The sequence below is a fragment of the Equus asinus genome, chromosome 23, assembly GCF_041296235.1.
Source record: "Equus asinus isolate D_3611 breed Donkey chromosome 23, EquAss-T2T_v2, whole genome shotgun sequence".
NCBI lineage: Eukaryota > Metazoa > Chordata > Mammalia > Perissodactyla > Equidae > Equus > Equus asinus.
The window spans coordinates 62,955,113-62,968,085 of NC_091812.1; the positions used below are offsets into that span (position 1 = coordinate 62,955,113).

At 43.4% G+C, this 12,973-nt stretch overlaps 1 long non-coding RNA gene across 2 annotated transcripts; it reads left to right on the forward strand.

Moving 5' to 3' along the window:
- The first annotated feature begins 1,417 nt into the window (after positions 1-1,417).
- On the forward strand, positions 1,418-10,687 carry LOC123280114 (uncharacterized). Of its 2 annotated transcripts, none has more exons than XR_011497416.1 (3): positions 1,418-1,605; positions 2,125-2,235; positions 9,451-10,687. It is a non-coding gene; the product is annotated as an uncharacterized lncRNA (long non-coding RNA). The 2 variants fall into 2 exon arrangements; XR_011497417.1 differs by lacking the exon at positions 9,451-10,687 and adding an exon at positions 3,741-4,551.
- Positions 10,688-12,973: the final 2,286 nt, after the last annotated feature.

The following is a 12,973-nucleotide window of genomic DNA, read 5'->3' on the forward strand; positions in this document are numbered from 1 at the left end:
GCAGAAATAATCAGCAAGAACCCATAAGAGGGAAATTTCTAGCCACAGCCAAGAGATCATATTTCAGCCAATTCTCCTTAATATATGAACCAGATGAGAAAGAGTGGCAGCCAGAGGAAGAGGCAAAGGAAAAAACATGATGGAGGAAACCCTAAAAGAAGGAGATGAGAAACCCTAGTGCTTCTGCGAAGGAATGTCAAGATATAGCACTTTGCTCAAGCAAAGATTCAAAGGGCCTTTCACATCTTGTATGTCTGCCTGTCTGTCTTTTTCTTTCTCTCTCTCTCTCCATCCTTCCCTCCCTCTCTCTGTCTTTTATATTTTTTCTTTCCTTTTTTTTTTTTTTTTTTTTAGTAGTCTGGCTATACAGGGATTAAAAAATGCTGGGGATTTAATTTCTCTAATTACTTGGAAGACCATCTGTGCCCTGCTTTGACACATGAGCACCTGCTCTGGAGAAGAAACCACGTGCTAATCGGTCCACTTCTCCCTGGAGCCACTGGATCGCTTCCCCACTCCCCATCCCCTACCATCTGGCCATGGGATCACTTTTGTCAGAGAGCAGGGCTGGGAGATGGAGCTCTCAGCAGACATCCTCTCCACCCAGCTGTGCCCCAATACCCTGGGGACTGGCAAACATCAGAGGACCATTTGACTCACTCACTCTTGGCCACCAACCAACATCCAGGAGGTGCATCTGGGTGGAAACCTACTCTGGCTAAAGGAGTGTTTTTTCCCCGCCCCGTGGAGACTGGCAGCATTATCTCCCTTTTGCAGACCTGACTTAAGTTCAAACCTGAGTTGTCAGGGTGAGGCTGGGAACATCTTTTCTACACTTAATACAGGTTGATGACATTACAGCAGAATTCTAGTAAGGATAGTATATTGATTTGGTTCAAGTTTATTCTCTATAATGAAAAATCATGAGCAAAAATGGATTTTTCAGATTCCTATTTACCATCTAGAATGAGACTAATTGTGGGCGGTTTGAGAAGAGGAGGAAGTTGGTTTAAATTACCATTCCATCTTTTTTTTTTTTTTTTTTACATTCAGCAATTTCCCTTCGACTTCATCTACTCCTCCCTGCTCTTCCAAGAATATAGGGAAGAAAGAAAACAGAGCTAAAGATGAGGGCAAGAGGAGTAGAAAAGGAAGAAAGTTGCCTCAAAGGGTGGCCCACTTTTCTCATCAACTTCTCTCACGTGTATGTCACGGTTCACTCTCACCAGCCATTTCTCAGACTGATCTACAGCCCACCTCCCCACCCCCAGCCTTCCAGAAGCTCCTTTGTTTTCTGGAATAAGCCACACCTCTCGGTTCAGAGCTCAGGGCTGGTCCTCGGGCACAAAGTCCATTGGGTGGAACCTTGCTCTTCTGTGTTTTATAAGAACTTCTTAGTGTTTCTGAGTGTGATGCCCTCAGAGAACCAGCGGGAGCTCAGAGTTTTTCTCTCCAATCTCTCTCAAGAGTTGGAAATGTGTCTCCTTTTCCTGGTAGATCTTCTGGCCTGAGTTACAATCAGGAGAGTTCCTGTCACCTGACAGACAGGTTGTCTGAGAGCCTGGAGGTACAGGGGCAAGGACCGCTGAGGTCCAAGGACTCAAGGTCTGAAGCATTCCGTATAGCGCTGTACAAATGCAAACTTTAGGGAGTAATTTTAGGAAGTGATTTGGACAGAATTTAGCTCTCTGCTTTGCCAGTGGAAGCAGAGATCAGAGTCAGAGGGGCCTTCAGACATAAGCAAATCTGACTCCGTTATTATGTAGATGAGGAAACTGAGATCACCCCCTCTCACCAAGAGTGGTTGGCAATGTGAGGGTCCTCAAGCCTCCAAGCAAAAAGGGCAGGAGAGGTCCAGATAGGTAGTGTGGGGTAGTGGTTTGGAGCTCCAGTTTTGGAGTCAGATGGACTTGGGTTTGAAAGCTAGTGACGCTGGGCAATAACTTCCGCTTTCTAAACCTGTTTCCTTCGCTGTGAATTGAGATTAATTAATATTGTCTACCTAATGGGATTATTAAGATAAATAAATGCAAAGATAGATATAAAACACTAAGAATATGTTAAGCGTTAGAAAAAACGGCTAATATATGTTTAATTACACCATGCTTTTTTTTCTTCTTCTAGCCAATGACAGAGGAAACAGAGGAAACAGGAGGCCACTCACTTCCAAGGGAGACCTGGCTGCTCTGCAGGCCTAAGTGAGGTAGAATATCCAAGCTAGTCAGGAGGCCCAGGGTAAGTAACTACCTCTTCTTGCTGATGAGAAAACTGAGGAATAGTAGACATTCAATCTTCTACCCGGTAGCATAGGGTGGTGTAACAGAAAGAGCATGGGTTTTGAAAGCAGGGTTTTGACCTAAGTTCAAATGCTGGTTATGCTCTTAGCTGCTTTTTGATCTTGGGCAAATTCCATTATATCTCTGAGCTTTTCTGAAAGATGTTAAGACCTATCACATAGGGTTATGGTGAGGAGGAAATAAGATGATGTGTGTGTATGGCAAACTCATGCTAAGTTGTGGTGGAATCTATTGTTTTCGCCTATTCTAGTATCTAATTACCCTTTGTCTAGTAGCATATTTTGATTTTTCTTTGGGGAACTACCCTTCCTTGCTGCATACTCTACTGGTGGCTCTATCATCAGGGTGCCCTACTGCTGAGGCCAGGTGGGCGTACGACGCAACTTTGGCCAGCGAGACCCTTGTTTCCTATCATTTGAATCCTTTGCAGAGTGAAACAGATGGAAAGTGGTTGGAGCTGATTCATCCCAGGGGCACCATGAGGAGACCATCCAAAAGTTCCTGTCATCAGATCCCTGGAGCCACTGGATTCTTGTCTTTTCTAAGGCCCAGTGGTGCAGTTGTCCTTCCAATGACTTCTTTTTTTTAATGACTTCCTTTTTCTATATCACATTAGCCAGAGTTAGTTTCTGTTACCTGCAACCTCTGAACCTTAATTGCTGCACAAATGTTTGATAAATGTTAGTTCTCTCTTGTCTGCCTACCTACTCCCAGCCGTCTCCCATACTCTCATACCCCCATGCATTTAGAATATCCCAGTGTTTCAGGACAACCTGAACAGTGGACTTCTGTTGTACTTGGGCTGGAAATAGGTCTAGACTGTCGATTCAGTTGATGTTGCCAATCCATCAGCAAATCTTATCAGCTCTACATTTAAAATATGCAGAATCTGGTCACTTCTCAACTCTTTCCTCCACTACTCCACTAGTGTAAGCCGCCATCATCTCTCACCTAGACCACTGGAATCATCTCCTAACTGTTCTCCGTGTTCTCATTCTTGCCCTGTTATGATCCATTCACCACCCAGGAGCCAACATGATCATTTTCAAAGATAAATCAGATCATGCCACATCCCAGCTCTTGCCCCTCCAATGATTTCCCTTCACATTTTAAATAACATCGAAGTCTTTCCATGACCTTACAAGACTCTGCGTAACCTGGCTCCTGGCCACCTCTTCGACTTCATCCCCTTCCTCTCTCATCCTCCCTCACTGCTCTTCATCAACCTTGGCCTTGCTGCTCCTTGAACACACCAAGTGGGTTCTGGACTTAGACCTATGCACTTACTGTTCCCTAAGTGTCCCCCTCCCCGTGTATTTGCATGAGTCGTCACTCTCTCACTAGCACATAGTGGATGCACAAGAGATAGGTACTTGTTGAATTCATGAACGGATAGATTTCTTTTATTTATTTATTTACTTACTTTATTTTTTTTTGAGGAAGATTAGCCCAAGCTAACATCCACCACCAATCCTCTTCTTTTTGCTGAGGAAGACTGGCCCTGAGCTAACATCCGTGCCCATCTTCCTCTACTTCATACATGGGATGCCCTCCACAGCACGGCTTGCCGAGCATCGCCATGTCCGCACCTGGGATCTGAACCAGCGAACCCCGGGCCGCCAAGAAGTGGAACGTGCAAACTTAACCGCTGCACCACCGGGCTGACCCCTAACACACACTTTTAAGTACATAGTTTGATGAGCTTTGACAGATATACGCCTGTAACTGCCACAACAACCAAAATATAGAACACTTCCATCACCCTGGAAAATTCCCTTGTGACCCTTTGCAGTTTCCACCCACCCCCGCCCCCCATAACTACTGATTTGCTTTCTGTCACTATAGGTTCATTTTGCCAGTTCTAGAATTTCATATAAATAGCATCATATAATATATACTCTTTAATCTTACTTCAGCCAATATTTTTTTTTTTGTTTTGGTGAGGAAGATTGGCCCTGAGCTAACATCTGTGCCAATCTTCCTCCACTTTTGCATGTGGGGTGCCACCACAGCATGGCTTGATGTGCAGTTTGTAGGTCCACTCCTGGGATCTGAACCCACAAACCCTGGGCCGCTGAAGTGGAGCACGTGAACTTCACCTCTACGCCACCAGGCTGGCCCCTCATCCAATATTTTTTTTTCAGGTTTATCCATATTGTTGTAAGTATCAGTATTTCATTGCCTTTTTATTGCTGAGTAGTATTCCACTGGCTGGATACCACAATTTGTATATCCATTCATCTATTGATGAACATTTGAGCTGGTTCTAGTTTTTTTACTGTTATGAATAAAGCTGCTAAGAACATTCATGTGTAAGTCTTTTTATGGACATGTTTTCATTTCTCTAAGAGAAGTTTCTGGGAATGGAATTGCTGGGTCATGTGGTAAATGTACATTTAACTTGATAATAGACAGACTTCAAGTTAGCTAATTCTTTCTTCTGCCAATTCAAATCTACTGATGAGCCCCTCTAGAAAATTTTTAAATTTCAGTTATTATACTTTTCAACTCCAGAACTTCCATTTGGTTCTTTTTTATGATTTCTATCTCTTTCTTGATATCCTCTAAATTAATGTGAAGTTGTCATCATACCTTCCTTCACTTCTTTAATTGTGGTTTCCTTTAGTTCTTTAAGCACACTTATAACAGCCACTTTGAAGTCTTTGTTGGTTAAATCTGACATCCGGTCACTCTCATAGACAGTTTCTGTTCCCTGCTTTTTTCTTTTTTTGGCTCTCTTTTTCTGACCACACTCAGCTTTTAAACTCCATTAATTGTCTGCTGATTGCTCTATTTTTCACAATGCTGGGGCATAAATTGTTTCACAGGGTAGTAATCTAATCAAATTTGGGCTCCTTCGAAGGGGTAGTTCCTCAGGTCAGTGTTTGAGATTTGTTCTAAGCCCAGGAAGGATCTTTCCAGTTATCTCTTTCCCTATTTCTCTCTGGCACACTAGCAGGCCAGTATCTGAGCCTATTGTCAATGAATCTATCAGCCTCCCCCCAGTTGCCTTTTGCCATAAATTCCAGTGGTTGTAAGAGCACTCTTAGGCTTGAATTTCTCTATACTCAGTTGCAAATGAAGTCAGTTCCAATAGGGAGGAATTGGAACTCACTGTTCTGTGATCTGCTTCTCCCCTGGTCAAAATCTCTGAGCCCCTTCTGTGGTGCTGGGGGGCAGGGACAATGGTGCATTTCTCTCTGAGTGCTATCTCCACTTTCTGAGTTCTGTGCTCGCTGGATGAGGGGAGGAAGCAGGTCCAGGTCACCCTGACTTACGTCTCCGCCTGGAACCCCTGCCTGTAAGCCACAAGGGCAAGGTGGGTCCCAGTATTCTCACCTGCACTACGCCCAATGAGTCGGGCCTGGGCTGCAGAAGCCCACCTCTTGGCTGCCCTCACCCAAAACTTAGCCTCAGCAACGGGTAGCTGGGGGCAGAATGTGAAATGCTGATGTATTGTCCCTTCCAGAAAGAGAGCCCCCTGACCGGGAACTGCGGGTGTGGTGGGGCGTGGTGGCAAGGGAGCCTTGCGTTCTTGGCTGTACCAGTCTGGAGTAGAGTTTTTGTCTCACCTAGCTTGGGGTGGGGGACAGAGAGTGAGGTTCTTGGTTTAAATACCACAGACGGTCTAAATTCTTACTGAGTTTTAGTGGATTGTCCTGAATAAATGTTTCTTCATTGCTTTATGCTCTTAGGGACATTTCCAGAGAATTTAAATGTTTTCTGTTTTTTTAAAGATTGGCACCAGAGCTAACATCTGTTGCCAATCTTTTTTCTTTCTTTCTTTCTTTCTTTCTCTTTCTTTCTTCCTTTCTTCCTTTCTTCCTTTCTTTCTTTCTTCTTCTCCCCAAGGCCCCCCATGGCATAGTTGTATATTCCAGCTGTAGGGCCTTCTAGTTGTGGCATGTGGGACACTGCCTCAGCATGGCCTGATGAGCAGTGCCATGTCCACCTCCAGGATCCGAACTGGTGAAACCCTGGGCCGCAGAAGCAGAGCACACAAATTTAACCACTCGGCCACAGGGCCCGCCCCGTGTATAACCATTTTTAAATGTGTTATTTTTCCTTCATTTTTGACAGATGTTTTTTCTGAGTAGAGAATCCTAGGTTGCCACTCAACACCTTATTAATGTCATTCCATCGTCTGGCTTGCATAGTTTCAGATGAGAAGTCTTTGATTTTTCTTATATTTATTCCTGCATATTTTCTTTTTCTTTTCTTTTTTTTTTTTCCTGACTGCCTTTAAGATTTTTCTGAGGCTGGTCCTGTGGCATAGTGGTTAAGTTCATGTGCTCCACTTCAGCGAACACGGGTTGGCAGGTTTGGATCCCAGGCATGGACCTAGCACCGCTCGTCAAGCCATGCTATGTCAGCATCCCACATAGAATGGGGAAGAGTGGCACAGATGTTAGCTCAGTGACAACCTTCCTCAAGCCAAAAAAAAAAAAAAAAAGAGAAAAAAAAGGGTTTTCTCTATATTACTGTTTCTCAGTAAGAACCGTTGGTGTTTTATTTGTTTTTATCCTGACTAGAATTTATTGAACTTTCTAGATCTGTAGATAAATGGTTTTTCAGAAAATTTAGAAAAATGTGCACATTATTTATCCAAAAAAAAATTTCCTGACTCCTCCTTCTGGGACTCCAATTACATATAAGTCAAAACAGTAGAGATTGTCTCACAGAGCAGTCAGGCCCTATTCATTTTTTTTTCCAGTTCTTTTTTTCCTCCGTTTTATTTTGGATAGTTTCTGTTGCTATACCTTCAATTTCACTGATCCTTCCTTTTAGTAATGTTTAGTCTGCTATTAAGATCATCTAGTAATGTTTTCCTTACAGATGTGGTAGTTTTCATCTCTAGAAGGAACACTTTGTTCTTTTATGTCTTCAGTTTCTCTCTTCATTATGTTCAGACTTTTCTTTAAATATTTGAGCATATTTATAATATGTATTAGCTCTTTCAAATTGCTTGCCTGTTAATTCCATCATCTCTGCTTCTAATGACTGATTCTTTTGTTTTTTCTCCTACTTCTAGGTCACATTTTTCTTCTTTGCATGCATTTTTAAAAATTTCGTATCAGAGATTGTGAATGTTACATTGTTGAGAGTGTGGATTTTTTTTTCCCCCTTTAAATAGTGTTGAATTTTGTTTTGCCTTCCTGTTAAAATTACTTTCAGGTAAGCTTGGTCCTTTTGAGGCTTGTTTTTAACATCTGTCAGGGCAGGTCTAGAGTAGCCTTTACTCTGGGGCGAGTTCAGTCCCTCGTTAAGGTGAGATCCTCTGGGGGTCTCTGTTAAACTCCCCAGAGATCAGTGGGATCTCTACACTCTGCTGGCTGGAAACTGAACCTGCCCTAGCCCTGTGTGAGCTCTGGGACTTGTTCAGCTGATGGTTCTCTTAGAATTTGATGAAGACTCTCTTTGACCAAACTCTAGCCAGGCTCCTCTGAGCCTTCTTGTTGTTTAGGCCTCAACTTTGGCCTCTAAAAACTATGGACTCTCAGCACAAATTATTATGTCCAGCCCCCTTCCTCCTCATTAAAAGACTTAAACACTAACATGGTTGCCAACAGCTCAAGGCTGCATCCTCGGGATAAGCTCCCTTAAAAAAATTCCTTAGGGGCTGGCCCAGTGGCTCAGCGGTTAAGTTTGCACGTTCCGCTCCGGCGGCCTGGGGTCCACCAGTTCGGATCTTGGGTGCAGACATGGCACTGCTCATCAAGCCAGGCTGTGGTAGGCATCCCACATATAAAAAAAGCAGAGGAAGATGGGCACAGATGTTAGCTCAGGGCCAGTCTTCCTCAGCAAAAAGAAGAGGATTGGCAGCAGATGTTAGCTCAGGGTTAATCTTCCTCAAAAAAAAAAAAAAATCCTTAATTTTCTAATTCCTCGCCTGAGAAAGCTCCAGGCTGCCAAAAGAATTTACTGTTTATTCTAGCCAACACCTGACAATAGGCCCCGACCACCTTTTGTTACAGAATTTACTAAAAAGGGCTTACAACTGTAAATCCTTCTTCTGTCGAGTTGAGATGTATCTGTATCTCTTATAACTCCAAAGTGTCTTTCTCGAGGACCTGAAAGCCATTCCTTTGAATATAATCATCAGGAAGGATAGGGCTTGTCTCTCAGTCTCTGTGGAAGGATAGAATCCTAACTTAGCTAATTGCCAGCTAACAGTCACAACTGGCTTAGTTTGCATTTACACTGACCAGCCCTTTGTCATTTTTCACTTCCCTGACTCTGCTAAGGCCCTCACCTTTGCTCCTGCCTGCTCCCTCACTCTCTCTTTAAAATGCCCATCACCTCTGTACCAATCAAAGTTGAGTTCATTTCATGCTGGATGTGCTTCCTATTGCAATAGTACATTACTTATTAAAATTTGTCCTTACCACTTTAACTAGTATCTGGCTTTGTTTATCTTTTTTTTTTCTTGAGGAAGTTTTGCCTCGAGCTAACATCTGAGCCAATCTTCCTCTGTTTTGTATGTGGGTCACCACCACAGCATAGCTGGCAATGAGGGGTGTAGGTCTGCACCCGGGAACAGAACCCCAGCAGCTGAAGTGGAACACTCAGAGCTTAACCACTAGGCCCTGGGGCAGGTCTCTGGCTTTGTTTATCTTTGAGGCGTTCTTTGACCAGCCTCGTGGAATTTTACCTATTCACGTGCTGCCTAGTATTCAGTATCAAATTCAATGGGACCACTGTGAAACCATATTTCTGGTTCTCTTTTTCCATGTGGCTCTTTCTTCTCTGTCACTCTGCTTTGCAAACTCCAGCTGTCTCAGTCTCCTCAGACTTGACCTCTGCTGCCTCAACTCACCAAGACCGCTGTGTTCTGCTTGGGTTCTTCTACCTGAGCTCAAGTGCGGAAAGTGTCTCTAGGCAGAAACCCAAAGTGGTATGGAGTTCATCTTTGTTTTCCTTCTCTCAGGGCTCGTAGTCTTACACAGCTCACTAGTCTAGTGTCTGAAAATAGTTGTTTCATATATTTTGTCCACTTTTCTGGTTGTCACCAGAGGGCAAGCCCAGTACCATTTATTCTTTCTAGTGGAAGTTAGAATCTCCTTTTCGATAAACTTTCGTGTGTATGTGTGTGTGGAAGATTCACGCTGAGCTAACTTCCATTGCCAATCCTCCTCTCTTTTTTTGCTTGAAGAAGATTAGACCTGAGCTGACACTTGCACCAGTCTTCCTCTCCTTTGTACGTGGGATGCTTCCACAGCATGGCCAATGAGTGGAGTAGGTCCGCACCTGGGATCTGATCCTGAGAACCTGGGCCGCTGAAGCAGATTGTACGGAACTTGAACAACTCAGCCTTGGGGCTGGCCCCTTGATAAACTTTTAATCATTTAATTTAATTGAGTAAAGAAAGAAAGGAAGAAAGAAAAAAAATCGACAGACATCATAAAACTTAAAAGGCAAGTGACATTTCTTTTTTTTTTTAAAGATTGGCACCTGAGCTAACATCTGTTGCCAATCGTTTTTTTCTTCGTCTTCTCCCCAAAGCCCCCCAGTACATAGTTGTATATTCTAGTTGTGGGTCCTTCTAGTTCTGCTATATGGAAATGTACGACAGCTCTTACAAATCCCTAAGAAAAAAGGAAACAACTCAGTAGTAAAATGGACAAGAATAATAACAAGCAATTTGCAAATGATCAGTAAATGAAAGAAATACACAACACAAGGAAATACAAATTAAAATCCAATTAATAATCATTTATCACCCCTCTGGCAAAATTGAAAAGATTGATAATTTAAAATATTGGTAAGAATACAGCAAAACAGGTACCTTCATATACTTTGATTCTAGTGTAAACTGATTAAATCTCTTTGATAGGCAATTTGGGGAAATGCGGAAGCCTTGGTGAGTGGGAATCCAGCTGTTGGACCCATAAAAGCCTCCATTCCTGCCACCAAGGCTACTTTGTTTATGTGCCCACTGTGTCTGCTCTGGAGTTGTCAACGCCAGAGGCCGACTGTTATCAACCGGCTGAGTCATTTTGTTTACTTGGTTGCCTCTTCTGTAGTGGAGTCTCTCTGATATGCATTAACATGTTATGGACTGAATTGTGTCCCCCCAAAATTCATACGTTGGAGCCCTAACCTGCACTACCACAGAATGTGACTATTTGGAGATACGGGCTTTAAAGAGGTGATTAAGGTTACAACGAGGCTGTTAGGGTGGGCCCTAATCCAAGCTGACTGGCATCCTTATAAGAAGAGGAAATTCGGACACACAGACACCAGAGATGTGTACACACAGAGGAAAGGCCACATGAGGACCTACCAAGAAGGTGGCCATCTACAAGCCAAGGAGAGAGGAAACCAAACATTGAGAAACCTTGATCTTGGACTTCCAGCCCCCAGACTGTGAGAAAATAAATGTCTGTTGTTTAAGCAGCCAGCCTGTGGCATTTTGTTATGGCAGCCCAGCAAACTCATACACATGTGAGAGGAAGATTTTCATACTTCACGCCCTTTCCTACATGTCTGCCCAAGTGCTTCTTCCTTATACCTTCTTATTCCTGATTTTCCAGTCTTTCTCGTTTAAGGTCTCTAAGTAACCAACCAAGTTGCATTCACCACTATCCATGATTCTGAATATATCCTAACCTCAGACCACTACCCTTTCCATTAAAAGTAGATGGTGCACCTGCCAAAGTTCACCAATTGGGAGAATTTCTCCTCGTCGCTGTCTTCCTAGGTTGCTACTGTGTGAGGCAATTACAGTATTTTGTTCACCTACCAAGCCGACCTCCTCTGTTGGCCGACCATAAAGGCATATATGTGATAGATATGAGCTGAGTGAGAAGTGTCAATAACAGCAGTGGATTACTAGGGGGCCTGTGCACCTGCTTAAGCCGCTTGCTTGTGTCCTCTGGCCCTATTTGTGTCTAATCTTGAATGTACCACTTCTGTCTTGTGTCAGATTGCTGCTGGGGCCACCAGGCTTTGTGACTTGCTGGGTCTGAAAAACCAAGCTCATGATGTGCTGTTCTAAAATCCCTGTGGTTGATGTCCCATGGCCAGGCACTCCATCTCTACCATGGCCAGGGTCTGTTTTTCAAAGACATATAATTCCTACTGCAGATGTCATAGCCTTATTCTGGAACCCCAGTGGTCTAGATTGTGATTATCTTATTGGGGCTTGCCATAAACTCCATTTGACATGTACCATAGGTTCTGCTGGTTGTATGGCTCAAGCAGCAAGGCCATTTCTACTCTAGCCTGGACTTGCTGCTGAGCGATTCCCTGATCTGGGCCCCACTCGAAGCTGGCAGCCTTTTGTGTTACCCAATTTATGGGTCGGAGTGGCACTCCCAACTGAGGAATAATATTCTGCCTCCAGAATGAAGTCCCCTTGTTGGGGGAGAGGAGGTTGAGAGATGCAATAACTTGTCTTTTTCTTTGAGGGGATGTCCCAGAATTCCCCAGACCACTGGACTCTCCCCAAACTTAACTGTTGTCGTGGGCACTTGAGTTGTCATAGAATTTATCTCCCACCTTTGAAAGCACATGGAAGTCTTTACAAATACTTCCAGTGTATTTGCCACTTTTTACACATCTAATTAGATTAATATTCTGTCCTCAATACTGGGACCAATATGATGTTCTGAGGTATGTCCCCATGGTCCAAGTCCATTTGGAATATATTATGATAGTGGGCATGAAAGTTAACATAGCTCTGGGGCAAGACTGGAAATCTATACTATTTTCCATTCCATATGACAGTTAACGTTTTCTGATGTTCCTTTCTGATCAAGGTGGAAAAGAATGCATCCAGCAGATCAGTGGTCACATACCATGTATTTGAAGCAATGTTAATCTGCTTTAGCAAAGGTACTAAGTCTGGTACAGTAGACCACAACTGGGTCTACTGCATTTGTCTGTTTGCCATAGTCCACTGTCATCCTCCAGAATTTGTCTAGGATTCTGCTGAATCAAATGAATATATGATAGGACCACTACTTCTGAATTCTTTAACTCTTTAACGGTATCACTGATCTCTGCCATTCCCTATAAGATGTGATATTGTTTATTATTGCTATCTTGGCTGGGTTAAGGGAAGTTTCAGAGCCTTCTATCTGGCCTTCTCCATTACAGTAGCTCTTACTTCATAAGTCGTGGGGCCAATATGGTAGTTCTGTTAACTACCAAGTATGTCAATTTCATTTACACATTTGGGAACTGGGAAAATTACCACCGAGTGTGTCTGTGCACACAGTAGATATACTGTGAGCTGAACCTGGGCCAGAACTCCATTTATTAACTGGTCTCCATATGCCCCTACTTTAACTGGGGGACCCTGATGATGTTTTGGGTGCCCTAGTATCAATTTCACCTCAGACTCTATGTCCAACAGTCCTTGAATTGCTTGAATACTATTCCCCTTTCCTCTGTATATGGCTGCCCAGGTAAATGGTTGTAGACTCCTTTGGGGAAGGACTAGGGGCATCATTGCCATATAACACTTATCATAGTGTTGCGGGGTCATTCCTCCTGGAGACCTGGACTCTCTTTCAGTCATTGGGTTCTAGGTCTGAAAACTGCTTCTTGTCCAGAAACTGGGCAATGAATCATGACTCAGCCCATTGATCTTCCAGCCTTGCTATTTTGCTAGGTTGTCCATCTTGCCTTCGGGAACATCGTGTACTAGGAAACATTCTACTTGGCCATCT